Here is a 7420-nt window from a genome sequence, read left to right on the forward strand (position 1 = left end):
TGTGGGACGAGACAATTGAGAAGCATCAATTAGGCTTCATTGTTGCACAAAACCTTTAAAGAAATTGATATAACTCAATTGTGTATTTAAAAGTCAAAATAAAGAAATGTTAAATGTATATCTATTTTATATACATAAAACATTATATGCATGTAAATATATACAATCAATTATTTGTCCTTATATAAAGTGGAAGTAGTATCATCTGAGTCACGCATAGCTCCTCCCCCAATTTCATCATGTACATTACAACCTTAGACAGATTTGATCAAGAAGTTGTATTAGTTGGGATACCTTTTCACCATGGGTGGAACTGGTCACAGGATTTCTGCAACATCATGCTTCAGATATTTTCTTTGAGTGGGCATGTCTGATAGGAGTAAGGCTCTGCATCAGTCTTAACAGATCCTGATCACCGGGGTCCCAATTACCTGTGCGCAGGTTTGTCAGAAAGTTGTCATTGCACATGAAGAAGTGTAAGTTAAGAGGACCTGGCAATACAATTATTACCCAGTGCTCACTCGCAGAGCAGTAGTCTAAGCCTAGGAGAAGTGGACCACTATTCATGAGCCTAGTCTCTGCCTAGAAGAAGAGGGAAGATACAGAACAAAGAACACCTAAACTCAGTGTGATTAGACCACATGTACTTGGACCAAGCAAAGAGTGACTAACACCATGCTACAGGTTATTAACAAAATCAATGCAAATTCCTGTGATTAATAATGAAGAAGGTGCAAGTAACTCATGGGTACTCATAGGAGCAAGTGAAATAATAGAGCAACCAGAACTTTAGTGAAGAGACCCATGCAATAGCCAAGAAGTTCCCTACGGGCATTGCAGTCAGTCTTGGGTTTAGGAAGACTGTGTGTGGGCGTGCACTCGGCAGAACTGAGAACTGTCTTCCAATTTCATAAAAATGCATAAGGAATCTTAATGGATGGTATGGGGGGGGGGGCAGGGTACTAACCCACCCAGGGGAGAGTATCGGTTGTGTCCCCACAGATCTGGAACATGCATACGGACCCCAACACGACACACCAAACAAGGAGGGCAACGCAAAGTACAGAGGTCTACACAAAGAGGCTGGACGACAAGCCGGCCTAAACCAGAATTAGGCCGACCCCCACACTCGAAGGGAATACCACAGAAAACAAAAATAGATCGTCTGGAGTGGGAAAGGAACTGACCCACCACACCACATCCAGAAGGAAGCTGAAACAAAAGAAGGAGAAAGGACGTACTGGAGTACACCTGGGTCCACCAAGCCCAAAGTCGATAGACCAGCTAGAAGGGCCCGTCATACAGAGAGGACCATTCAGCTGACCACACTACGAGATATGACATCCTGCACCAACACATGGCCCTACATGGGACAGCACCTGAGACACAATGGGGGATGGGCGACTGAGCTGACCCCGCCACACTCAGGCAAACACTGGGGGCGTGCAATGGAGCAGCGGAGGAAGCAGAGCAAAGGGAGCCCGAGGGAGTATAAAGGATGGTCTACAGGCCAACGAAAGGACCTTGAACTACTAGCAATTTTTCTTTTAATATTTGCTATCTTTTTGCTTAGTCTTTTTAAATTTGTTTTGTTTTTTACCTTGTAAATTTTGTATGTTAGTGGCTTTTCTGCTTATCAGCGTGTCGATGTTGCTTCTGTCAAAGCCATGTTCTTATGGGCCACTTGGGTGCAGTCAAAGTCATATCCATTTGTATGCACATATTACTATGTCAGCAGGTCCACCTAGACAAGATAGGCTGGACAAATAATGAGAGAAGAAAACAACAGGACCAACAGTCCTGGAGGGACATGAGAGCGTGGGAGGTAGGGGAAGGGAGGAGGTGTCGCCCAACACAGGAAAAAGGGAACAGCGAATGGTTTTAAACCAGAGGAGGGAGGGGAGGGGAGGACTGGAAGGGAGTGACCAAGAGCAAGGTAACTGAGAGGAACTACTGAATCCAGAATGAAGGCCAAGCATGGTAATGGGTCGGGAGGAAAGCGAAAGGAAATAGAGGAAAGGAGTAGGGGGCAAAGTGCATACAGAGAACCCTAAATACAGACATGTACATATGTAAATATATTTATGTTTATGGGGGCAATAGATTTATATGCATATATTTATAGGTTCAGTAGTAGGGTAGCAGATGGACATTGGGCCTCCTCATGCATAATCCCCCAATACAATAGCACCTCGCCCTGCTAAGCAGCCATTGCAGGATACCCATCTTCCCGACATGATCACTGAAGACAGCCGTGTGTGTAAGCAAATGTGGTGAAGAAAGCTGATGGTGCCCGGCTATCAAAAAAAGATATAGCGTCTGGGGTCTTAAAGGCTTGAAGGCAAATAAGCGGCCATCTAGCTCAGAAGCAACAAAGCCCACAGAGAAGAAGCACACGGCCTAAGCGAACACAAGGTGTTGAATGGACCATGTAGCAGATAAAAAGGAACAAAAACAATCATTGTGTGATCACCTTCCTCACATAATGGCTGAAGACGAAAGTGTGCATAAGCAAGTGTGGTGAAGAAGGCGGATGGTGCCCGGCTACTGAGAGATATAGTGTCTGGGGACTTAAAGGCTTGAAAGCAAACAAGCGGCCATCTAGCCCAGAAGCAACCGAGCCCACACGGAAGCAGCACACCAATATAGGTGACCATGAAGGACAGAGGAGACCAGGTCTCCAACATCAAAGATGGGGTGGTGGTGAGAAACACATCACCGTGAAAGAGGGGGAGTGCATGATGGGGACACAATGCCCACCTGTAGAGAGCTGAACACCCCTTCCAGAGGGGTAGTGAGGAGGAGATGGGCCACACAGGGTTCAGTGTAACAACAATGAAACTCAAAACCTTCCTCTAGTTCTTGAACGCTTCCTCCCCTCCCAATCATCATGACCCCAATCCTACCTTGCCTTGCGGACCTGGTTGTACCAGAGGATGTACAGCGGTGCAGTGGGGATCTGGAGGCACAGGGAATCTAGGACAGACGAACCCTTCAACACCAGTGGTGGGAGTGGCGACACCAGGAGGGAAGGGCATGTAGAAAGGGAGAACCGAACTCGGAGATCTATGTGTAACCTCCTCTCTGGGAGATTGTCAAGGGGGAGGCGGGTGAGGGGAGACGCCGGGGAGTGTATGATAAGATATAATAATTATTTATAAACTATCAAGGGACCAGGGGTGGGATCGAGGAGGGAGGGGGATGGGGGAAAAAAAAGGGAAACCGAGCTGATTCTAGAAACCCAAGTGGAAGGTGAATTATGAGAGTGACGAGTGTAATGAATGTATAAGGGTGCTTTGCTCATGTGATGTATGTACAGATTGTGATAAGAGCCTTATGAGCCCCAATAAAAAGATTTAAAAAATTAAAAAAAAGAAAATGATTAGGGCAAAGAATGTACGGATGTGCTTTATACAATTGATGTATGTATATGTATATGTAAGGATTGTGATAAGAGTTGTATGAGCCCCTAATAAAATGTAAAAAAAATAAATAAATAAAAAGATGCATAAGGAATTAGCATGCGCTTAATGAGAACAAAAGACTTAAGCACAACCTCTAAGAATTTATCAGGATATAAAATGTTAGTCTAACCCAGGGACAATTCCCTGGAAGCTATAAATCTTTTAAAAATTAGATAAAATTTTGGAAGTCTTAATGGCTACGTGTATGCCCAACTTGGGATTTAGTCTCTCCAAAAGGAAAACAGAAGGAACATCCAAACTACTAATCCATGGCTGAATATAGGAAAAATACCTTTAAACTTCATATCAAACTGCTAGTCCCATACCAAAAAAAACTAAGAGGAGTTAAAAAACAAAACAATGGCAAAGGGATATAAGCACAATCCTTAACCAACAGTTGCTCTAAGCCATCCTAAACAAATTATACATATCAATGTGTATATTACATGTACGTATATATTTTTACGTATATGTAAGTGTTTAAATATGTATCACTGACATCAGAGGTTACACAACAGGATAAAGACAAAATACAAAATAGCTTAAGACAAATAACTTAAAACAAATTACTAAGCAAACACAGCAACACTGAACACTAAGGAAAATGAGCATGCAGTATCCATAGACAAAAACTATTTTTCCCTCAAATGTCCTTTTTCAAACAAAAAATTAAATAACCTATAACAAACCTGGAAACTTTGATTCATAAAGAAAAAAAAGGAAATAAGAGAAACTATCCAAATTATGTTACCCAAATTTATAAAGTAAGAATGTTGGTGTAGACCCCCTTTCTCTGCGGAATCACCATGGCGGCTGGGACCCTGTACACATACCCAGAAAACTGGCGGGCCTGCAAGGCCCTCATCGCTGCTCAGTACAGTGGGGCTCAGATCCGCGTGCTGTCCACACCACCCCACTTCCACTTCGGCCAAACCAACCGCACCCCCGAATTTCTCCGCAAATTCCCTGCTGGCAAGGTCCCGGCGTTCGAAGGTGATGATGGCTTCTGTGTGTTTGAGAGCAATGCCATTGCCTACTATGTGAGCAAGGAGGAGCTACGGGGAAGAACCCCAGAGGCAGCAGCCCAGGTGGTGCAGTGGGTGAGCTTCGCGGACAGCGACATCGTCCCACCAGCCAGTACCTGGGTGTTCCCCACCTTGGGCATCATGCATCACAACAAGCAGGCCACCGAGAACGCCAAGGAGGAGGTGCGGCGAATCCTGGGCCTGCTGGATGCCCACTTGAAAACCAGGACTTTCCTGGTGGGTGACCGAGTGACCCTGGCTGACATCTCAGTCGTCTGCACCCTCTTGTGGCTCTACAAACAGGTCCTAGAGCCTTCTTTCCGTCAGGCCTTCCCCAATACCAACCGCTGGTTCCTCACCTGCATTCACCAGCCCCAGTTCCGGGCCGTCTTGGGGGAGGTGAAGCTCTGTGAGAAGATGGCACAGTTTGATGCTAAAAAGTTTGCTGAGATCCAGCCCAAGAAGGACACCCCTCGGAAAGAGAAGGCACCCCGGGAGGAGAAGCAGAAGGCCCCGGCGGAGCGGAAAGAAGAGAAGAAGGCCGCGGCTCCTGCCCCTGAGGAGGAGATGGACGAATGTGAACAGGCGCTGGCCGCTGAGCCCAAGGCCAAGGACCCCTTTGCTCACCTGCCCAAGAGTCCCTTCGTGCTGGACGAGTTCAAGCGCAAGTACTCCAACGAGGACACCCTCTCGGTGGTGCTGCCGCATTTCTGGGAGCACTTTGACAAGGAAGGCTGGTCCCTGTGGTACGCCGAGTACCGCTTCCCCGAGGAGCTGAGCCAGACATTCATGAGCTGCAACCTCATCACTGGAATGTTCCAGCGATTGGACAAGCTGAGGAAGAATGCCTTCGCCAGCGTTATCCTCTTCGGAACCAACAACAGCAGCTCCATTTCGGGGGTTTGGGTCTTCAGAGGCCAAGAGCTTGTCTTTCCGCTGAGTCCAGATTGGCAGGTGGACTATGAGTCGTACACATGGCGGAAACTGGATCCTGGCAGTGAGGAGACAAAGACGCTGGTCCAAGAGTACTTCTCCTGGGAGGGGGCCTTCCAGCACGTAGGCAAAGCCTTCAACCAGGGCAAGATCTTCAAGTGAACGGCCTGCCGCTGGCCCGCCGCCTGCACCTGCCCTGTGGGGCGATGGATGGGGGGGGGGGGGTCATTAAAGGAAGCTGAGCAGTGAAAAAAAAAAAAAAGAATGTTGGTGAATGTTGGTGTCTTTCTTTTACTTCAGTAGCTGCCACATGGTTAACTACATGCACAGAGTGCTCTTAACGTCATTGAAGAAGGGTATTTGCAGTGAAGTTGTTGGTGTAATCAACTGGAAAGCCAATGTTTGTGAACTCGGACTAGTCCTTAGAGTTTTTAAGACTGTGAGCCTCTGAAATCGATTGCTAGGATTGTCTTTTCAGGTGACTCTAAGGAATTAAGTGGCATACTTAATTTATGAAACATCAATAAGCAGCTAGAGTAGAAACTGTTTGTAGAAATAAACTCTTTAAGAAATCTAAGTGGTGACTTAGTGAACCTTAGCGAAGGTATTTGCCAAGGACATGATCATTTGTTAACCTATGTTTACCTTGAAAGAAATCTTACATGCCTCCTGTTACTGAAATTTATAATATTCAGGATAAAACGATGTTATGTGGAACATAAAAGCAGCGGGAAAGCTTTCAGCATTGCTTAGAGCTGATTCTTATGATAGTCAAAGAATCAGAATGCTCTAGACATTCTCTTCGATGAAAAGATGAGGAAAGGATGTGAAAATCCAGAAGAGAGGGCAGTAACCTACAAACATCCTCATAAATATATAAATCAAAGCATCAGGTGTTCGTAAAGAGATGAGACCTTACTCTAGACATTTCACATCAATTGTGTAAAATAGTTTGTATATATTTTATGTAAATAATGTTACTCTTTAATGGCAATAAATAAGTAATGTCATAAGCAATAAATATGTATTTATATTTTATATAAGCTTACATATGTATTTCTCCATTTTAATAATTTATAAAATTACACATTAAAAGTATTGAAAAGTGTTTTGTCAAAAGAAAATTTGAAAGTGTATTGTTTACTACTGGTGAAAGCATAAAGATGTATCATTTTCATGGATCAGCATCTATGGAGTATCATTCATAGAGAACTTGGAACTTATTATATGTATACTTCCAGTTTCTTTTTAAAAAAAATTTTCCTAACCCTAAGCATACTTCCAGTTTCCATCAAGTCTTATTTTTTACTTCCATAGAGTTACTAATTATTTATTTTGTCAGAAAAATGGAGCTCAATCTTCCAAGGACACTTTGGTGGATTGTACTGCCAACATTTTGGTCAGCCAATTAACCAATTTTACATGAGAATCTTTCAGTGCAAGGTGGAACTCTCCAATACACATCAAGACATATAGTAGTCAAATTTCCAATTCCAAGGAAAAAGAGAGACTCGTGAGAGCAGCCAGAGAGGAATAAACAGTCTCATCTAAAGGTAAACAGGTAAGTAGAAGCTCAGATCTCTCTGCAGAGACCATGCAGGAAAGAAGAAACTGGAGCAAAGTCTTCCAAAAATTGAAAGTCAAGAACTGTAATCCAAGAATCATTTATCCAGAAAAGTTCTCTCTCAAATTTGAAGAATATATTAAAATTTTCTCTGATAAGGAAATATTCAGAGAATTCATAAAAACAAAAACCAGCATTACAAAAATATTTTGCAGTTCTTTATGGGCAGAAAACCAATAACTTCAGCACAGAAATATGGGACCACCTCAGGATATAACACCACCCAGAAAGCTACACATTGAAAACAGTATCCAAACAATACAGATCCAATGGAGATAAAAAAAAGAATAAACTCCCCCCCCCGATACACACACCCCTATAAAGGAGACGAACGGGGAATACAAAACACAAATAGGACTAGGTGACAGCAACTA

General features: G+C 43.8%; 1 pseudogene; it reads left to right on the forward strand.

Moving 5' to 3' along the window:
* The first annotated feature begins 4253 nt into the window (after nt 1-4253).
* LOC142439801 (elongation factor 1-gamma pseudogene) lies at nt 4254-5687 on the forward strand (annotated as a pseudogene).
* Nucleotides 5688-7420: the final 1733 nt, after the last annotated feature.

The sequence above is a fragment of the Tenrec ecaudatus genome, chromosome 2, assembly GCF_050624435.1.
Source record: "Tenrec ecaudatus isolate mTenEca1 chromosome 2, mTenEca1.hap1, whole genome shotgun sequence".
Taxonomy (NCBI): Eukaryota; Metazoa; Chordata; class Mammalia; order Afrosoricida; family Tenrecidae; genus Tenrec; species Tenrec ecaudatus.